Here is a 20564-nt window from a genome sequence, read left to right as displayed (position 1 = left end):
GCCGAGAACTGCGGGGTTTGATGAAGTGATGCATGTAAGTGACCTAACAAAGTTGCACCCCAAATACGTACTGAAGAGCTGAGGGTGGCTTGCTGGTGAACAAGCCACCACAATGATACCCCCTTCTCCCCCTACAGCAGAAGACCCTGTCTCCCAGGAGAGGGAGAGCCCCTTGGGAGCCCTTTGTGATTTAACACAGCGCCGCCTTCACAGCCTGGGAGCCAGGCGCTGTGCAGGGGTGGGCCTCGCCTCTGTTGGCCCTCGCTCCCCACGTAGTCCTCAGGTGTAAATTAACAGCGACCAAACGTGCGTGGACCGAATGTATAGGAAGGTAAGAAAGCATACGGAGGGGAGAGCTTCGATCCCTTCTGAAGGAGGCCCCAAGGAATTGGCATTGGCCTTCGGGGTTTGGGGAGGGAGGCAAATTTGCCAGCAGCTCTGGAGCGAGTGGGCCTTGTGGGCAGAGGGCAGGGCATGTGGGGTCGTATGAAACATCAGTGTGGCCAAGTCTCCAAATCCTGGAGCTGGGGAGTACTGGACGTGGGCTGGGGACCTCGGCAGGACCAAGAGAAGAGCAGTTTATGCCTCACTTGGCAGCGAGGACCTGTATCCTGCAGGCAGCATAGGGACATTCCGGGGCTTTCTTCGAGAGGGTGACTTGGTTTGCTACGTGTTGGGGAAGATTGCCCTGTGGCAGTGTAGGGGGCGCGGCGTGGAGGGACGAGGGAGAGCCTGGACACAGGAAGATCATCTGGGCAGCTGGCAAAACAATTCAGGCCGTGGACGAGTAAGAGCTAGACTGGGGCACGCGCCAGGGGTTGTCTGGCCGCTGGCTGGAGGCGTGAGCGAGCAGAGAGCAAATCACCAGTGAGGCCACTTTCATCCTGCCTCGGAAGCGGGGGGCTCAGAGGCCGGTGCAGCGATGCCCTGGTTGCCCTTGGGCAAGTCACATGGCAGTGTCGGCTTTGCCCTTCTCAGGGGAGCGGCCCAAACTTCCCGGGCACCTGTCTTCTCCTCTCCACTCCTCTCCTGGGGGAACGGCGCAGCCTCTGTAATGAGAGCCGCAGGTTCTGCCGAGTGTCCCCCAAATGTTAAACTAGTTAATTTCTGCGGAGATTTTTCTTTAAGCCAGCATGACACAGGCTTTAAATCAATGTGAAATCCGTTGTCTGCAGACCCACACAGAGAGGGTCCGTGGAGGACGGGCACCAATTATTCTCATCAGTCAATGGGGACAGGACAGGCTGTGCTGGGTGTGGGTTGTGGTGGGGAGAGACAGGCTTCCATGCTGGGGATGGAGTTAGAAGCCCGGGGCCACCCCAGGGAGGCATTTTGGGGGACGCCCCCGCCTCAGAGTGGGGTTGGGTGAAAGATGGAAAGTCATTTGAAAGGGTTGGGTCGGGCTTGGAGACACTGAGGTCCCCACCATGTTCAGCAGTAGCAGGTTCTCAGAGCCCACTTCCCCTAGGATTTCCTCCATTAAATACATACAATGGGTCACATAGGAAAGAAGGGGTGGTGTCTGGGCTGGGTGGGTGGTGGTGGGGGAGGCGGCGGTGGTGGTGGTGGGTGGAGGGAAGGTCAAAGGGACTCCTTCACAGCCATTTGCAGCCTGCTCCGGAGCTCAGGATCACCGAGAGTATTTATGAATACCATCAATCTTGCCCCCACTACAAGGAGACAAGCCAAATTCACTGACTCCATCTTCCTGCCCAAATGGCTCTCTTCTCCTTCAGAATATTGCTCTGTAATAATGCCCATCCTTGCCATCCTCCCGCCCTGGGGAGGTTTCAAAGAGTCCGCCCTAGAGCAAAGGACTCGGGGAAGTTGCTAGAATGACACTGACCCTGAGCGGAGCACAGGTGAACTGGGGAGGAGGATTTGGGAAAGCTTCAAGGGCGAGCAGCAGAGTTTGTGCATCTGGGGTAGCCCCACATCGAGGGCAGGGGTGCAAACTACAGCTCTGCTCCACCCACTCCTCTCCTTCCCCCCAATAACCAGGGCCAGTCAGGGTGACCAGGTGTGACCATACCCTGACAGCCAGGGCCAAGCCGGTTGACCCAGCTTGGCCAGTCATACATTCCGGCTCAACCTTCGGAGCGCCTGGTGAAAACACGAAGACCCAGTTAGAATTTGTTTGAACAGCAGCTGTGTCCAGAGACCTTGGTGGCAGAAATGACACAGCCAGATGGATCCTGCCGCCCGGGCCTCCAGGACCCCCTTGCTTCGTACTTACCCAAGTATTTTTTTACATTCTCCCATCGACTCTGTGCACCTCCATATCCTTCTAGAACATTCCCTCAATCAGAACCCTGATGGATTCAGGAGGAAGTTCATCAAAGTCTGGGAAAGACAAAACACTAGTTCCCGTGGAGGGTGGAATGCAGTGCCCTTTGCCTGCCCAGAGGCTGGCATGGGACGCTGAGCTCCCCACCTGCTCCTCCCACATTGTCTGCCACAGTGGTTCCCTAGCGGAGGGTGAATAATAGCAAGCTGACTTTGATCCTCCTTTTTCTCCCTGAAGAACACGAGGCTCTTTCATGCCCTGCTCTTGCTTGTGGCCGGGGTGCCGACAAGCTCCAGGAAGGGGATGCTCAGGGCCCAGCCTGTGCCCCACAGCGAGGCAGAGGTGGTACTAAGATTAGCAGCAGAACATTCCCTCCCCGTGCCGAGAGCAGCAGCCGGGCCTGGCTTCGGGCAGGGATGGTCTCCAAGAGGTCGCTGGGCGTGAATCATAACGCCTCACGCCTACAGGCCCGAGTATTATCCCAAGCACTTGACATAAACGAATTCATTGAATCCTCTCTGCAGGGCCACGCAGCAGGTTGGTGTCATTGTCCCTACCTCAGAGTCGAGAGAAAAAAGGCGTGATCCTACACAAGGTAACGTGGGAGTACGTGGTGGGATTTGGCCCTGGGTGCATCTGGCTCTGGGCTTCAAGAGCCTGCAGAAGGCTGAGCAGGACAGAGAGGAAGACGGAGGCCTCCGGAACCACGGGGAGCAGCAGGCCTGGAGTGGGGGTCAGGGTAAGGGGCATCTCTCTGGCCTTTCCATCGCTGCTTCTCAGATGGGTGAGGGCAAACACCAGGTCCCTGGGGCGGCCCCCGGCCCTCCCTGGCCTACTTTAGGGCACACACACTCTCCCCAGAAGGGGAGAGTGAACCAACGTCTGGGAGCCTGCTAGGGATCAGTTAGAGCAGACAAATAAGTCCGATGGAGGCTCCCCGTCCCCAGGAACCTGGAGAAAGTGGCCTGTGTCTCTCTTTCACACCTGGGTGGGGGGGCACGGCCACGTCCTCGAGGCCCCCTCCAGCTCCAGAATCCTGCTTCTGTGGATCTGACGTCCGGACTGAAGAGCCGCCCACTGTCCCATACATGCTGTGTCTGTCCCAGGTGCAATTTCCGATCCCCAGCAGAGAAAGCCACCTCCCCTCCCTCCCTTCCTTCAACTTTTCAAAGCCTTTGGGGTTCGGAGAGAAGCAGAGGAGCTCTGCAAACAGCTTGCAACCTTCCGGTCTGGCCAACGCAACAGCATCCATCGGTCACTCTGTCCCCGTTTCATGGAACCTCATTACAACTCTGCAAGGCGGCCACCGCTCACTGCACTGTCCACGAAGTCCAAGCCTGGAGAATCTAAGTAACCCGCCCGGGGCTTGTCGCTTTGAAGTGACAGATACCAAATGTGTGTGCGCTCAGGCTGGAGTCCAAAGGGCTTTCTGCAGGAGATAGAGGAGGGAGGGGGACCAGGCAGCCGTGAGCCCTGCTCCGGAGGTGCTGGGTGGCCCCTGAGCATGGGGAGCAGACCCCCTGGGTGGCCTCTCACATCCAGAGAGCTGGCACCTGCTGGGGGGACCCCAAGCTACTGGCCAGAGGCAGTGAGGAGGGTCAGAGATCAGAGGTCGGAAGAGAGGGGCCCAGTAAGCAGCGGAGTGAATGAGCCCCGAGCGTGGGCACGGAGGGGTCGGAGGCGGGCAGGATGGAGAGCTGCAGTGGGGACGCAGAGTGGGGGGCCTGTGCCTGGAATGCAGACTGCTTCTGGATGCTCTGACCTCGATACCTTCGGCTTGACTCCAGCCACATGGGGCCGTGCATGGCCTGCAGCTTCCTCCTTCTCCCACCTCCCTGGGGCTCCAGTGATCTGTAAAACTCACAAACCAGTGCTCTGTGGCCACCCGCCTCCCCCCCCCCCCCCCCAGCAGCACTCTCTGCATCCATATACCCTGAACCTGGCCCCTCCTGGGCCTTCCGGATTCATCTTGCACACTCCTCACTCCGGCCGCTCCCTGCAAAGTGCCTGGCAGATGAAAAACCCACGGATCAATGCCAGAAAAATGACTGTCTCCGCTCACCCTCGCCAGGGAAGAGGCTTTCAACTCGCCCACCTGGGGTGCGGGAAGGGAGGTGGAGTGCTTTAATCTCTTAAACTCTGTTTTCTCTCGGGGTGCATGTCCTGCAGCTCGGGGCCGACTCATTAATGTATCTGTCACCAGCCACGGAGGCAGCCACGAAATATTGATGTAGCCATTGGGACGTAAGGGCAGCTGGTGAAATGTGGCCCTGGCCATGATTTTGGGGCCCACTCCCGGCGCCGTGGCACTAATGCACCTCTGCATTAACGCAGGCTTGTCAGATGCCACGTGGAGCGCCCGATTTAGGATTAACGGCCAAGCATCGCGCCACTTTTCATCTCCAGCTGGTGAATATATATTACGGTTGCGTTCTTGCCACGGCTGGAGTTAAGGAGGTGCCGACACCTCATTGAAGGCTTGGAGGAAAGCATCCAGCTCACAAACGATTTGGCTCCCAGGTCCAGCTCCGCACAGTGGCTCTTCCTCCCCACTTCCCTTGCTGGATGGGGAAAGAGTCCAGGGAGAAATGGGCCTGGGGATCATGGCAGGTTGGAATGCAGGCCTTGAGCCACTAAGAGTTTGCACACTAGCTCCCCTCCAAAGCTCTGTGACCTCAGGGGAAATTACTTAGCTTTTCAGAGCCTCAGTTTTGGGGCCGTAAACCTACTGGCCTCAGAAGCTGTGGAAGATCACCGGGGTAGGATGTTGAGTGCCAGGTCCACGTGGGTTACGTCAGGCAGTGTTCTAGGTTCCAGAGGCTGATGCTGGCTGGTTTAAGCGGCAAAAAAAAAGCAAGCTAAGCTTCATGGTGATGCTTCCAGAACTGCGGCCAACATCACACCTTGGGACTGGTCTGGTGAGGATCCCCCACCCACCTCCACAGAGCCCCAGGGGCATTGGAATCAGGGTGCCACCAAAGCCACCACACAATGGCTGTCCTCTGGGAACCGGATGGTGACTACTCCCCATCCCTATGCCCCCACCTCACCACCACACACTCTGCCCTCGTCCTGCTTGTCTGTGTGGCCAACTCCAGATGCAAAGTCCCTAAAGGGTGCTTCTGATCGCCAAGTCTGGTTGTGAGCAAGGGAGGCTGGCAAAGGGAGTCCCTGGCACTTTGAGATCCGATGCTAGGGACTTTTCTCCAAACACAGGTAGGGGATTTGGATTTTGGACAGTGCAAATTAATCCATTTGTACTTGTGTTCTCCAGTTCTGATCTGTCCAGTGCTAGAGACTTAAGTCAACCCCAGGGAGACCTCTGGCTGCACCTTCCCACCGCATCTCCCCAAGGCGGGCCTCTGCCAGTGGCATTCCATCGACCGGGGCAATGGTGGGGGCCCCGAGGAAGAGACCTTTGGGGCTCGTGATGCAAAGTACACAACCCCCATGCACTCTGCAGAGGATTCTACAGGCAAACAGAACCTGCGGAACCAAACAACAGTGTGTGTACGGTTATACATGTGTACACACGAGTGTGTGTGTGCGTGTGTGCATAGGGAGATTTATTATGAGGAATTAGCGCACACGATTGAGGAGGCTGCGAATTCCCAAGACCTGGAGTCTGCGCGCTGGACACGTGGGGTAGTGGCGGGCTGAGTCTGAAAGCCGAGAACCAGGAGAGCCGATGGAGTGCGTTGCAGCCTTTGAGCAGCAAGCTGGAGACCAGAAGGACCCTGTGTTTCGGTTGAGTCTCAAGGCAGGAATCGCTGATGTTGCAGATCCGACAGGCGGGCAGGAGGAGGCCCCTCTTATTCAGCCTTTTTGTCTTATTCAGATTTTCAGTGGATTGGATGAGGCCCACCCCCATCAGGAAGGGCCATCTGCTTTACTCAGTCTACTGATTCAAATGGTAATCTCACCCGGAGAAGCTTCGCAGACACACCCAGAATGATGGTTGACCAGATGTCTGGGCATCCTCCACCGCCTCCACCTCCCACCGCCTCGCCCTGTGGCCCAGGCAAGCCTACACAGGATGAACCATCGCACCCACCCAGGGAAAAGTAACCCCCATCTAAGCAGAGAGCAGCCAAGGGAGGGGGGCGATGACGCCAATTTCCAAGATCCTGGTCCTGAGTTCAGAGATCCTTTCCAAGGACGTGTAGACTAGTAGTGGTTACAAGCCCACCCTGGATCCTGCCCGCCTGAGTCCCTACCCTGTCTCTGCCATGAAGTGAGTGGGTTCTGCACATCTCTGCTTCCTCCTCTGTGAAGCAGGGATAATAAGCAGCCCCTTCCTCGGGGGCTGCTTGGAGGACCAAGTGATTAATAGATGTAAAATGGTCAGAACGCTGCCAGGTAAACAGGAGGCACTCCGTAAAGATCGGTTATTGGCATTCTCCCCCAGGAGAGGGGCTTTTGGAGGGCAGTGTCGAGGGGGCTTGATGAGGCGGGGAGGCTGCTAGTGATGAGATCACATGGAAATGTCACAGGAGGGGCACCTGGGTGGCTCAGTCCCTTGAGCATCCTGACTCTTGATCTCAGCTCAGGGCTTGATATCAGCATCGTGAGTTCAAGCCCCACGTTGGGCTCCATCCTAGGGGCACGGAGCCTACTTTTAAAAAAAAATGCCACAAGAGCTGAGAGTGGGCAGCCAGCTTCTACTTGTCACCCCCAGGGCCCCTTGGATGGACATTGTTGGATGGGGGCTTGTTGGATGGACATTCCAGGGGGCTTGTTGTTGGACATTGTTGGATGGGGGCTTGTTGGATGGACATGTCCAGGGGACATTCCAGGCTGAGAAGGGGCTTGTTGGATGGACATTCCAGGCTGGGAAGGTCTAAGGGTGCAAAGAATTTTCCCCCTAGCCCAGGCACCGCCCTGCCTGCTTCGGGAAACAGAGATTTCCGCTCAGCTCCTGCTTCCCCGAGGTGTCTCCATGAGCACCCGAGTCTGGTGCCAAGTCTAGTGCCAACCTTGGCGTGCAGGAGTTGTCAACCATGCTTTCTCGAGCTGGCTTAGATCTGTTGGCCCTGGCATGCTTTCTTGTCCCCCTGAACTGGCCTTTGGCGATGGACCCTCACCCTCCTGCAGTCTCTGGATCGCAGGAGAGATCTGGTTCCATGCCAGTGTCGGCCCAGGATTATCTGCACCCACACTCTGCCTCCACTTCTTGGACTGCTGTCCTGACAGCCACTGAAAGATAAAACCCACATTCTGATTCCTGAGCCCCTTGGACTCTGGGGCAGCAGGACTGTGCTCGTCAGGGACCCCAAATCCCAGGCCCACAGCCCAGGGGAAGTGAAGGCATCTCCCCTCCTAGTAAAGATCGCCGAGGACCCTGGCACACAGACCCAGAGGCAGAAGAAAGGGTGACCGCTCCTGGGCCTTCCAGAATTCAGGTCCCTAAACCCCTTTCCTTACTTTTTGGGAGAAGGGCCACCATCTCTCGAGGACATCACAGCTGGTGAGACCAGAGCCCCCGGGACCACCCAAACTGTCCCTCTTCATCCAGAGAACACCCTCTTCCAAACAGAAGTCAGTGCCCATCCAGCACTCTGGCCAGGCTGTGGGAGAGGGGGCCTTCAGTAGCTTGGGTTTCCCCAAAAACAGGCCCTGAGATGAGGATGGGGAGCAGGTGGTTTATTAAGGGGCTGACCCAGGAAGTAGGTAAGGGGCAGGGGTTGTGAAATGGGGAGGAAGGAAATCTCATGAGGGGGTACATGCGTTTGTGAGAGGGTTAGCGCTGCAGGGACCTGGGGTTCATCCTGCAGTTGGGGGGGGGTCGGAGGATGGACCTATCTGCCGGTGGCCTCTGCGGCAGACCCAGGGGCCATGGATGGGCCTCGGCCTCATCATCCATAGGGGAGCGCCCCTGGAAGCCCAGGGACCTCCCTTTATGTGCAAATAAGTGGCCAGGGCTCATTCAGGACTTCGAGGCTTCCTGCCCCAGGATGACCCAACCAGTCAATCCTGCCTCAAGGCCCCTCCTCCTGGTCCCTCCACCGTCCCCTCCCGGGGTGGCCTTCCGCACGGCCAGGCAGGGTCATTCTGCTTCCTAGGAGAGGCGAGAACCTGGCCAGGGCAGGGAATCCAGCTTCCGTAGACTGAGGGGAAGGAGAGAACGGAAAATAAAGAGCCCTTAAAATCTCCCTCAACTGTTTAAGGATTGGAGATCTGCACTAAATCTCAAGAAAAAGGAGTAATTACGCTGTCAGCAAAGGTGATATAGTTTTTAAGACTCAGTTCCACAGCCGTAATTTTTCCTCATCCTCCTCGTGTCTCCTGGGGGATTTAGGGGCCAATTACCTGTCAGTTTGCTGAGAGGTGCTGTTCCCAGACAGGAAGGCATCACCTGCCGAGGCTTCTGTAAACCCTACTTGACAGCACGGGTGGCTGGTGGGGGGAGTGTGCAGGGTGCGCGGTCTTCAGTGGGAAGGGAATGTCTTGCAAGCTTCCGGGAGGAGCCCAGGAGCACAGAGCCTGGCTCCCCTCTGACCTGCCCTGAGCCAGGGAATGCCCTCTGGATTCTCCGGGTGAGGCCACCCTGGCCAGCGGAGGAAGCGGCGAGGAACTCCAGCCTCTCTGGACGGTGGGGGGCCTTCTAACAGAACCCAAGCATCTTAGGCCCGGTCAAGCCTTTCAAGTCCGGTATGGGGTTGCCATACAGAGGGTTGCCATACAGTCAGGGTCAGCCCGCAGGAAGCACTGGCCCTGTGTGATCTTGAGTAGTTACCTAACCTCTCTGTGCCTTCGGGGAAAATGGGCTCAGGATGGGACCCACCTCATCAGATTGTGGGTTATCATGATGTAGTCTTACCCCTATCTCATGCTTGATTCCTGCCACTGGGGAGTGGGGGGGGGGGCTAGGGAGGGAGGGTCCCCAGCCTCTCTTGAATACCTTGGTGGCCGGGGAGCTCACTAAGAGGAGAGGCAACCCATTAGCACCTTGACCCTCCTGGCTGATCCTGACTGGGTCAAAGTGTTCTGTGGTTCTCAGCCCCCTGGTGCTGCCTTCACCCTCAAAGATCACATCTGTGCCGCTTGCCAAGTTCTACGGCTCAGCTGTCACCACCACACCGCCGGCCCCACCCAACGGGGCTCACACTTGACCCTTCCTTCAGTCCTCATGCTTAGGAAACAAAGTTTCTGCTTTGCCAAGAATGTCCCGCATCCCCGGCCTGGGTGACCTGACTCCAGGATGCCTTCCTAGGCTGTCAGTCCTGAACTTGAGAGATGCCTTTGAGGATCAGTGGAGTCAGCTCATCTTTATCCCTTTTTCCACTTGCTCCTTGTTCTCAAAGCCATGAGTTCCTTGGAGCTTCTCCCTAGAGGAATATTGGGCCAGGAGGCCCATTAACTTGAGCTTCCTTTTGGCTTGGGCTTCTCTGGGGGCATGTTCCCAGCGGCCAACAGAGGATGCTGTGCTCCATGTCTTCATGGGCCCCCAGGGGTGCTTCAGATTCAGGGAGGGTCTCACCCCAGGAGCTCACTTCTCTTGCTGGGTCTCCTTGTTGTCCCAAGGAACATCCCATGGGAGGGGAGTAGGCTCCAGTGGTGGCGCGCGGGGACGCTGGCCAGACCTCAGTGCGTGTCAGCACCACATGAAGCCAGGGTTTTGCCATGAAAGCCTCCTCCGTTGTCCTCCCACCCTCTAGGCGGGGCTCAGTTTCATCACCAAGACACAGTATAGCTTGGTGGTTAAGATCGGGGGACCCTGGAGCCAGGCCAGCTAGTTCAAATCCTGACCCCCCTACTCCCAGGACACATGACCACTGACCCATGCCTCAGTTTCCCCTCCTGCACAACGGGGATGATACTTGGGTTGGTGTGAAAGTTAAATCAGTCGGTGCCTGCAGAGCATTTGAGGCATGCCTCACGGCGGGGGTCAGCCCACATCCAGACTGTTTCGGTAATTTGTCTCTGAGCCCAGATTTACATGCTTCTCAGGGATGCATAAGCCCCGCAGGTAACCAACCACCTTAGAGCGCGGTCTCATGATTATTGCTACTCAGCTGTGCCCCCTCGCTGCTCCCCCAAGCTGCTAATCAAAGGTTTCATCCCACCCTCCCTGCGATTTCGCTGATCTGCTTATTCACCTGGCCCTGACTCGGAGGGTCCGCCTCCTTCGGGAAGCCTTCTTGGGTCTGAGATGAGAGAAATGAACTTCATTCATGAAACCCTCTAGACTCAGCTCCGCATCCTGGTGGGACTTACTAGTATTTGTTAACGCTCTCTGGTTTCGAGCCTTATAACTTATTTGCCTGGGTTAGCTTTCCCTCGCCAGGTAGGCCTTAGGGAGCATTTAGATGTAGAGGGTCCCGGCCATCCCCTAGCCAGGGCCCTTCCTTCGTCGGAGCCAGTCTTCCCATCACAGAGCTATGGCTGAACAAGCAGCAGAGGTGAAAGGTACAGATTTGGAGTCAGGCCAACCTGGGCCATAACCCGGCCTGGCCTCTTGTGACCTATACACACAGGACAGGCATCATGACCTCAGGTTCTACGTCAGGAACGCGGAGATGAACAATACCAGCTCCACACGGTTACGGAGAGACTTCAATGTGACAAGTCATGCCAAACACCTGGCACTCAGAAATGCTCAGTAAATGTGTTGTTTCTATTTTTACTGGGAAGCAGAAGGAGAGGAGAGCTCACCGCCACGTCTCCACTTAGGGCGTTTGATCATAACCGTGCCGGGACACCCAGGTTTCTGGGTGGGGAGCAAAGCAGGGACGGGTCCCCAAGTACCTGAGAGCCAGCAGCGCTCCTAAGAATGATGGGGACTGGGTGTGTTAACTGTGCATGATCCAGGGAGTTGGAAAAATAATTAAGTGCTAACTTGTCATTTTTTTAATGAAGTTCTGGAGTTAGAGATTTATAATTGCTAATGAACCAGGCTAATAATTAGTTGCTTTATAATAAGGGCGATGATCACTCAGACAGAGGCAGAGAGAGCCAGGCTCTGGCCTAATTTTTCTCCTGTAATTATGTGACATGCCCAACCGCCTGGAAGTCCTCTTACCCTTCCATCCTTCTGCTCCAGCACCCTGCCAAGCTTCCCTGGCACCGCCCCCACTTCCCACCCCCCTCCAGCTCCTGGACCCTGAGTGCCCAGCACTCTTGCCAGGCAGACTGCTTGTCTCCCGCACTGTCCTTGACACCTGTGTCCACCCACCCTTCCTCAGGAGCCCAGGGAGGGGGGCAGCTGGAGAGCTGGTTCACGCAGGGTGGAGGGCTGGGTGAGGCTGACAGCCAGGCAAAGAAGGTGCTGATGGAGAAGACCCTTGTCTCTGGGCTCCTCCTGCCCCTGCCCCTTCCACCTTGGAGAGGGGGTGGAACTTTCTGTCCTCCCCCATGGTGGCTTAGAGCCAGGGGGAGGCTGGCAATAGGACTGTGTCTGGAGCAGGCTGAGAGGGGGCCTGAAAATGCTATGAATTTTACTACTCCAGGTGATGGATCAGGCCGGTGAGCAGAGAGAGGAAACCAGCTCAGACAAGTCTCAGGCTTCAGGAGCCTCCCTGGTTTCTCAGAGGCAGAGTGGAAGGAGCCCGGGGTGGGTGGGATGCCACGAAATACGTTTCCGAGCCTATGCCCGCCATTACCTGGGTGGGCTGGGCCAGTATCCTGACATGCCAGAGCTTGAGCGTGCCTGGGTGTAAAGTGATGGGGCTGGCCTGAGAAGGCTGAGGTCTCCTCCAACACTGAGCCTTTAGGGCTTGAGGGCTCTGGGACCCAGGCCCAGGCGTGGCTTGCAGAAGATTGCAAGAGGACGCAAGCATATCCCCCCTCTGGCAGCCCCTGGGATGCGGCTGGTCACAGGTAGAGAGGGCCCCGGGGGGCCAATGAGAGAGCTGATAGAGGCAGATCCGGAGGGAGGCCCCTCTCACACTGTCTGCTTGTGGCCCTGGATTTATGAGAACAGACATTTGTATTGCTGGGTAGAGACTGGAGCTCCGAGCAGCTGGTGTCTTTATCCTCAGGTGCTTGGTAACTATTTTGAATCGAGCAGATAAACCATAACCTGGGGAGTTCACTCATTCTTCCATGATGGGAATGGTCATCTCTCCAGCCCCACCCAGACCTCCTGGGGCCTCCCAAGGCTAAAGGCGCTCTCTCTCTGTCACAAAGGAGACCGTGCACGAACCACAAAAGATCAACTCACCTGAGGTGGGCTTGTATCTTGGGGCCCTCGATAAGAATTAGGGGGGCGGGAGGGGTCTGCGAACTTGAATGGGGAAAAATATACATCCTTATTTCCATTAACCTTCAATAAAATGTAGCGTTTCCTTTAATTACGAGTACAGGTGACAAACCACAGAACAGCAGCGGCATTTGAGACTTTTGCACCAACAGAAAACACAGATATTTTCATATCATATTACAGTGTGGCAGATATCTCAAAATATTGTTTATGCTCATCACTACTTTGAAATTATGATAGTTATTAGCCTGGTAGCTAGATCTTGTTTTTTAATGTGTTAATAAAAGAGCACATGAATTACCATGTATTCGGCTTTTAAACTACAAATTGCTACAGATTTTTTTTTAATACTTTGATAGCCGTGTTTCAATATAATTGCTTTCCCTTGTGAATCTATGCATTTTTGTTCTCCCTCCTTCCTCTCCCCAGCCCGCGTTCAAGATCCACCGTGTCTTTCCCCATCCGTCCCCAGCATGGGGCGGGTGGGAGATTTGCTATTGAGAGAGACCCATACCTCTTGCTGGGGGCTTGACACAGGGGAGGTTGGAAATTCAGGAGGGAGCAAAGGTGTTAGTGTGAACCGGGGACTAGGAAGGAGAAATAACAGGGGAGAAGGTTGGGGCTGAGACCACGGTCCCTGCTGGCTGGCTGAGGTCTGAGCGGCGGGGCAGTGGGTGGGCGGTCTTCCCAACCAGAGCCCACACTCCTGGTTCTCACCACATTCTGGATTCTGTAACACATCGGATTCCATCGCTGGAACCAGAAGAAGGAGACAGATGGAGTTCTGAGTGTGCCTGGCGGTGGGGTTCGGGGTAGGCCACGCTATGCCTCCACCCCAATCCACAGCCCTTGGATGCCTACAGTATGGCAGCCAGAGTTGCAGAGAGTGCCACTCATGGGTTCAGCCGGACAATGGGGTTTCTTGGCCCTGACTCTGCTGCCCGCTTCCTTCCGAGATAAAGAGCACTTTCCAAGAACACACTTTTGTTCACTCATTTGGCAAATGTGCCGAGAATCTACTAAGTGCGTGACACTTCACAGCCTTTGCTATCATGAGCTCAGCACAGAGCATAGAGCTGGGGTGACACCCATTAGGCAAATGCGTGTCCATAATTAATGACACTTAATTAATAAATAATAGTGGCAAATAATTGATGGTCAGGGCAGTGAGTGACACGAAAAGAGAATGTCACGTCTGATGGCAAAGCCCAGCTCTCCGTGGGCGCCTGGAGACTGCCACTGATTTTTCTGTTTTGCAGCAAATTTAGAATTCAAGATTAGATTCCCCGGACCTATAATGGTTGCCATACACCCTGGATTTTCATAGCGTAGCTCTGATTTCAAGAATTCTTTTCCTTTGTGCGCGTAGACCCTCGAAATGCCAATATTCCAGCCGTGGCGTCCACTGCCATCCTCGACACGTGCACATGCTCACAGATCCCCGCAGGCCGTGCGTGGATCCTGGTCCGGGGTTTGGAAGAGGTGTGGTTGGGGCATCAGACTGCTCCCCGATCCTTGCGTCCTGCCCTCTCCTGTTTCAGCTCCTCCTGTCCACCTCAGGCAGTGCTTTTGCAGGAAGGGAAAAGTCATTTTGAAATGAGAGCAAACCAAACAGAAGGCAGAGGTAAAGCTGCGGTAGAAAACGGTCATATAATACACTCTTGAGCCAAATAGGAAAGAGAGTTTCTTCCCTGCCATTTGTATAGATAATTGAGCATTTTCTGTTTCCTCACCCAGTACAGTCCGTCTTCAAAGGCTCTTTGTGTGCATTGGAGGGGCCGACTAAGTTGTGAGCAGATGGAGTAATTGGGCAAATTACATGTGGATGTAAAAAAGTCTCTCCACTTGGAAGCTGCAGGGCTCGGCAGGGGAGGCGGCCAGCAGCCTCCCTGGGGTGGGCTTGGGCAGGGTTGTCATCGCTTCTGCGTTTCAAGTAAGAACAAAGATCTCCGTGCCGATGGCAGGTGTAGAATAGACTTGCCGTCCTCCGGGAAAACACCGCACTCGCGGTCACGGTTCCTAACGACGGTGGGCAGCAGCTTCGTTTCTTGAACACATACTAGGTGCCAGGCCCCTGGGAACACGGTCCTATGGGGTTGGCCTCACCCGACCCTCACGGCCCCGTGAAGCACGTGCTGTGTGTTAAATGTGAATCTGAGAAAATGAAGGGGGCTCAGTGTCTCACTGAACATCTCTCACAGCAGGTGAGTCCGGAGAGAAGATCCAAATCTGGAAGCCTGACCCTGGCCTCACTCCGAGCCGCCATACAGTGCTGTTAAGGGCAAAGGCACCCCCGAACTTGGTAGAGGGAAGGGACACAATCCTAGGCACACTTTTAGAAATGGGGTAATGCAGCCTGGCAAAGGCTGATTGGGAAAAGAAGGGAAACCGACTCTTGCTGACATCCCATGTGTGCCTGGTAGCATGCCAGAAGCTTTACCTACACTTTTGGTCTATTCTGAAAACAATCCTATGAGGTAGGCATAATGAGCCCCTTTTTATTTTTTGAAGATTTTATTGATTTATTCATGAGAGACATGGAGAGAGGGAGAGACACAGGCAGAGGGAGAAGCAGGCTCCATGCAGGGAGCCTGATGTGGGACTCGATCACGGGTCTCCAGGATCACGATCTGAGCCAAAGGCAGATGCTCAAGCACTGAGCCACCCAGTTGTCCCCAGTCCCCTTTTTAGAGATGAGAAAATCCAGGCTATACCATAACCCGAGAGTATAGTCCGTATAGGTAGAGCCGGCCTCCTGACACTAATGCTCATCTTCTATTCATTCCTTCATTTGGCAAGCCAGCAGGGTAGGCGGAGGCAGGAGGTCGGTAGGGAACAAGCAGCAGAAGCATCAAAATAATTCATTTAAGAATTGGCTCTAAATGTCTCCTCCAGGAAGCCCACAAAGATTGGTATTCATCCGCTTTGGCTTAATACCATCTGAGAGCCTTGAGCCCAGCTGATCCTTAAAAAAAAAAAAAAACACAAATAAACACTTGTTGAAACTAGTGAAAAAGTGATGGAATGAAGGCACACGGATTTCACTATCCCCTTAAAAAGAGCAGGTGTTCTCTCTTGATTGGGGTCGTCCCGCCCATCTCTTTGGCTCTGGTTCTTTCCTGTCTCTCTCGCTTTCCTGCCTTCTCTCATTAAGAGCTAGAAGGGAAATATGCTACTCCAATCCTCCAGCTGCCTCCGCGCTGCTGTTGAGCTTCAGAGCACAGTATTTAAATCCTGTTAAATAACCTGTTTTCATGGGCAATCACAGCCAGGTTAGTAAATTCCCCACACGCTCACTCTTTAGACGAAACCGACATTCCGGGTCCGCAGAAAATTGGCCATTGTCCCTTAATGGTGGAATTGAACAGTACCGATGGTTGCACTTTAAAGGAAAGTTGTTCCCATTCAGACAAAAAGTTCAGCCCGCTGCTCTGGAAATTTCCAGTTCATGGCCCATTTCTCTCCAGGTATAAAGGAGAAAATAAGTACCCTTGCAAGGCAAGTGATTAATTTTAGCCAGCATGTTTGAGGCCCCCGCAGATGGCTGGCTCTTGGGCCCTGGCCAGGTTGAGGGGCGGGGGGGCGGGGTGGGCGCCCATCTCTGGGATTTCAAACTGGCAACTTCTTGGCTTCCATGTGACTTTGAGGTATAGAAGGAATATTCCTCTTCTCACACTCCTAAAGATGGAGAGGCAGCCAGTTAACCGGGAGGCTGGTGGGCAGTTGCTCATGTTTTTCCTGAATCTTGGTGGCTTTGATGGTGGCTTCTATCAGGATTGTCACCACCACCACCTCCATGCCTTCGTGAGGCACCACCATGTGTATGGCTCCAGGTGAAGGGGACCATGAAAGGGTGCTAGGAGCAGTCGTGGTTTGCACATGCTGGGGAATTCAGTAGACTTGGTTATTGTTCCCGAGCTGGCTCGGAAGGTGTCCAGACTGCCCGGTCGCTAGAGGATGGTATAGCCCGAGAAATGGCATCACCTTCCTCCATTTGCCCCAAACCAATCACATCTTGTGAATCCATCATCTATCGCTGGGTAACAATCCCAAACTTGGTGGCTTCAAACAACAACCATTTATTTATTCAGTCTGGACTTGACAGGTTTCTAATTTGGGCTGGAATCAGTTGGTCTGGGTCGTCTTCCTTGTGGACCAGGCTTCTCTGAGCTCAGAGCTCAAGCTAATGGCTGGCCGGTCTGGGATGGCTCAGCTGGAATGACCGGGGCCCCACTCCATGTCAGGCGTCATCTTCTGTGGGCTGGTCAGGTTTGTCCACAGGTGGCCTCAGGTTCAGAAAGCCAGAGCAGCAAGCGCAGAGGCTTCATGGCTGTAGAACTGAACACTGTGGTTTCTACCACATTGTCTTTCTTGGCCAGAGCAGGACACGAGGCCATCCAGAGTCAAAGGGTGGCGTAGCGGGTTAAACAGTGTCCCTCCCAAATTCACATCCACCCGGAACTTCAGAATGTGACCTTCTGGGGAATTGGGGTCTTTGCAGGTGTAATGAAGTTATTTAAGGTTCTCCAGATAAGATCATCCTGGATTTAGGATGAGTCTTAAATCCAATGTCTGGGTTCCTATAAGAAGAGATGACACAGAGACAAAGAGCCATGCGAAGTCGCGGGCAGAGACTGGGGTGCCAAGGAGCGGTGGCAGCCACCGGAAGCCAGGAGAGAGGCAGGGTATGGCTTCTCTCCTCAATGGCCCTGCTGACACCTTGACTTTGGACATGTCACCTCCAGAAAGGTGAGAAAATACATTCAGTTGTTGAAGCCACCCAGGTTAGGGTCCTTTGTCACAGCAGCCCTGGCAAAGCCATACGGGTGGGAGGTGGACCCCGTCTCTTGCTGTGAAGTCACACTGCGAAGGCTGAGGGGATAGGGAGACGGGAGAAACGGAGCCACGTTTGCAGTCTTGCACCTTGGCTTCCCGTCTCCGCTCTGTTGGCAGGTACTCTCAAACCCAAGAGCAGCCACAGGATGCCAGGCGCCAGACATCACTTCACCGAGCGGGTGCTATTCGGCCCCAGCCTCCCTGAGGCTGCAGATTCCCTGCCACATGCAGTTCCACATCGCCTACATCGCGGAAGGGGCAGAGGAAGGCAGGCAGCCAGGAGACGGAGAGCACCGCCGTGCTAGGTACAGCACCGTGCCTCTGGGGCATCCTCAGCACCTCGGTCCAAGTGGCCTGCGATGACGGGACCAGACCCCCGTCTGTGGCTGTGCACGGAAAGGATGCTTTTGGATCGACTCAGACCTCATGCTGGCGAGGGGCTTTGGTAGAGCCTCATTCTCGTTCAACTGATGCCTCAGAGAGAGGCTTGCTCTCTTGGGAGTTCAGACGGTGGCTCCCACGTAGTTACGCACATGTGTTCTCAATACCCATCTGGCGTCCGTGTGCAGCGTGGCGCAGCGGGCACTGGACGACCGGAGCCTGCCCTTGAGGGCTGCCACTGGCACTGAGGCTGTTGAGATGGGATGTAGGTACCGTCGGGCGCACCAGGGGCTGGGGCGTCAGGGGTCACCACCCATGCACTGGGGGGGCTGCTCACGGGCCCCTGCCTGGACTGTGTCCGGGCTTCCTCCTGTGGCCGACCTGGTGTTCCCTTCCTCCTTCCTCCTTCCTGAAAAGTTGCACTGGATCAGGCAGTGGATTTCAGCGTTAGGGTGATGAGTAAGGTAGACCAGGAGGCTGCCCAGAGCGCTTGCACATCAGTAGGGGAAATGAGTAAGGAAGCAAAAAACCAACCCTCATTATAGCAGGTGGAGGGGCCGAAAAGGAGTCAGAAAGGTACTGTGGGAAAGGACGACTGGGGTTGGGGGTGAGTGGGAAGAGGGTGGAATTTGAGCTGAGACATGAGGGACGGGGTATCCTAGGTTAAATAACGTTCCCCCCCCCCATGCCTGTTTCCTGGAACCTCAGAATAGGATCTTATTTGGAGATAGGGCCATTGCAGATGTAATCAGTTAATATGAGGTCATACCAGAATAGGGTGGGCCCCCAATCCAATATGACTGGTGCCCTCGTAAGAAGAGATGTGCCATGCACAAAGGAAGATGGCAGGAAGATGGCCATGAGACAATGCAGGCAGTGATCGGAGCGGTGCCGCCGCAAGCCAAGGAATGCCAAGAGTTTCTGGCAAGTACTGGAAGCTGGAAGAGACAAGGAAGGAGCCTTCAGAGAGAAGGTGAGGCTCCCCACACCTCGGGTTCAGCCTTCTGGCCTCTGGAACCGTGAGAGGACCAACCTCTGCTGTTTTAAGGCACCCAGTATGTGGTGTTTTGTTACTGCAGCCACCGAGACTCATGCGTGTCAGGAGCATTGGAGGGAGAGGGAGGTATTAGGACGCCTTCAGAAGGACAATGCCAGGTCTGCGGGGCAGCAGGGAGGGAGCCGGAGTGAGCCGCACGGCCCAGGGGTGCAGGCAGTGCCTGGCCCAGGGGTGCGGGCTGCCGTCAATCATTTGGATTGAATCTTAAGAATAGCGGGGAGTCATCAAAGGATTTTAAAAGAAGGAAGAAACATGATTTGAAGTTTATTTTTAAAGATCACACCAGCTGCTCTGCGAAGAGTAGATTTGAAAGAGACTAGAGTGGAGGCAGGACAGCCGCTTTGGACCACAATCTGGAGCTCCCCAAGTGGTCGGATGGGGAGCTCCGCCATGGCCCGAGGTCCCTCCCCGAGCCTCGCACCCGGGAGCAGCGAGAACACATGTCCACGCAAACACCTGCACACCCACGTTCACAGCAGCATTGTTCACCGTCGCCCAAAGGTGGAAGCAACGCCAATGTCCCTCAATGGACGAACGGATGAACAAAAAACAACGTGGTCCATTCATGTGATGCAACATCATTTGGCCACAGAAAGGGATGAAGCGCTGACACCCCAGAGCATGAACACACCTTGGTAACGCCGCGCTGAATGGCAGGGGCCGGTCACAAAAGATCCCACGTTGTGTGATTCTATTTATACAAAATGTCCAGAACAGGCAAATCCATCGACAGACAGTATATTAGGGGTTGTTTAGGGCAGGGAGGGCTGACGGCTAAGGGGATGGACACGATGAGGGTGGGGGAAGGAAGGTCAAGCTTGAATTTGGGCATCTTAAAACACGGTGTTGAGTGGGGGAGGCCAGACCCCGAGGCCACCTACGGCACGACTCCACTCACATGATGTCTCTCCAACAGGCAACTTCTCAGACACAGCGAGCAAAGCGGAGATCCCCAGGGGCTGGAGGAAGGGATCTGAGGCCTTACCACCTCATCATTGCAGAATTCGTCTGGAGGGACGGAAACACTCCAGAAACAGGCAGCTGGTGATTGTGGCAAATTCGAATGTGCTCAGTGCCGCTGAATTGTACACTTAAAAAAGCTTAAGACGGTCAATGTGATGTGATGTGATGCATGTCTTCCCGTCATAAAAATCGAGGTCGAAGAAGTGAATGAGAAGGGACATGGTGAAGGCAGGGAGTGCAGGCCAGCTTTGAGAAGTCATGCCAGGAAAGGAAGCGGAGACGCTGAGCAGAAACTTTGAGGGGGTTGGAACTTATTTGGAAATAGCATGTGCACAGACGGGGGGGAGATGAGTCATTCCAGGGGGAGGAATGAGAGGGAAGGAGCAAGGTCCCTCGGAAGTCCGCAGGCCGAGCATCCTTAAATTGTGGGCTGAGGCATCTGCGGGCCTCACTTGCCCTGGTCCCAGACTTCCCTTCTTCTTGGAACACCCCCTCTGGGGCTTCTCGCTACCCCCCCCCCAGGCCACTGGGGCCTCTCTCCAGCCAGCTGGAACCAACCTGTATTTGTCACTTGGGATCTTGTTTCTGCTGTTGGGCGCCCCCATTCCTTCTCTGAGCTGGAAACTCCTGAAGGCAAGGGTCTGGTTTGTCTGTCCTCCAGGTGTGCTGGTGAGGAGGCGGGACTGATCGGGCTCCTGGTTCCCAGATCATTAGGGACTTTCCAGCCCCCTTAACTGCAGGCTAACTGGCTTCCCAGGGCCACATCAGCAGGTCCCCTGTTCCCCCCAACCCCGACCCGCCTCCACCCACCATGCTCATCCTCCACAGACCCCACCCAG

General features: G+C 55.0%; 1 long non-coding RNA gene across 1 annotated transcript; it reads left to right on the top strand.

Annotated features, from left to right (window-relative positions):
* Positions 1-171: 171 nt before the first annotated feature.
* LOC140607086 (uncharacterized) lies at positions 172-19868 on the top strand. The gene is made up of 3 exons (XR_012009259.1): positions 172-331; positions 2812-2882; positions 19679-19868. It is a non-coding gene; the product is annotated as an uncharacterized lncRNA (long non-coding RNA).
* Positions 19869-20564: the final 696 nt, after the last annotated feature.

The sequence above is a fragment of the Canis lupus genome, chromosome 16 (assembly GCF_048164855.1).
Source record: "Canis lupus baileyi chromosome 16, mCanLup2.hap1, whole genome shotgun sequence".
Classification (NCBI taxonomy): Eukaryota; Metazoa; Chordata; class Mammalia; order Carnivora; family Canidae; genus Canis; species Canis lupus.
The sequence above is the reverse complement of the archived record's forward strand: the minus strand, read 5'-3'. Positions and strand labels throughout refer to the sequence as shown.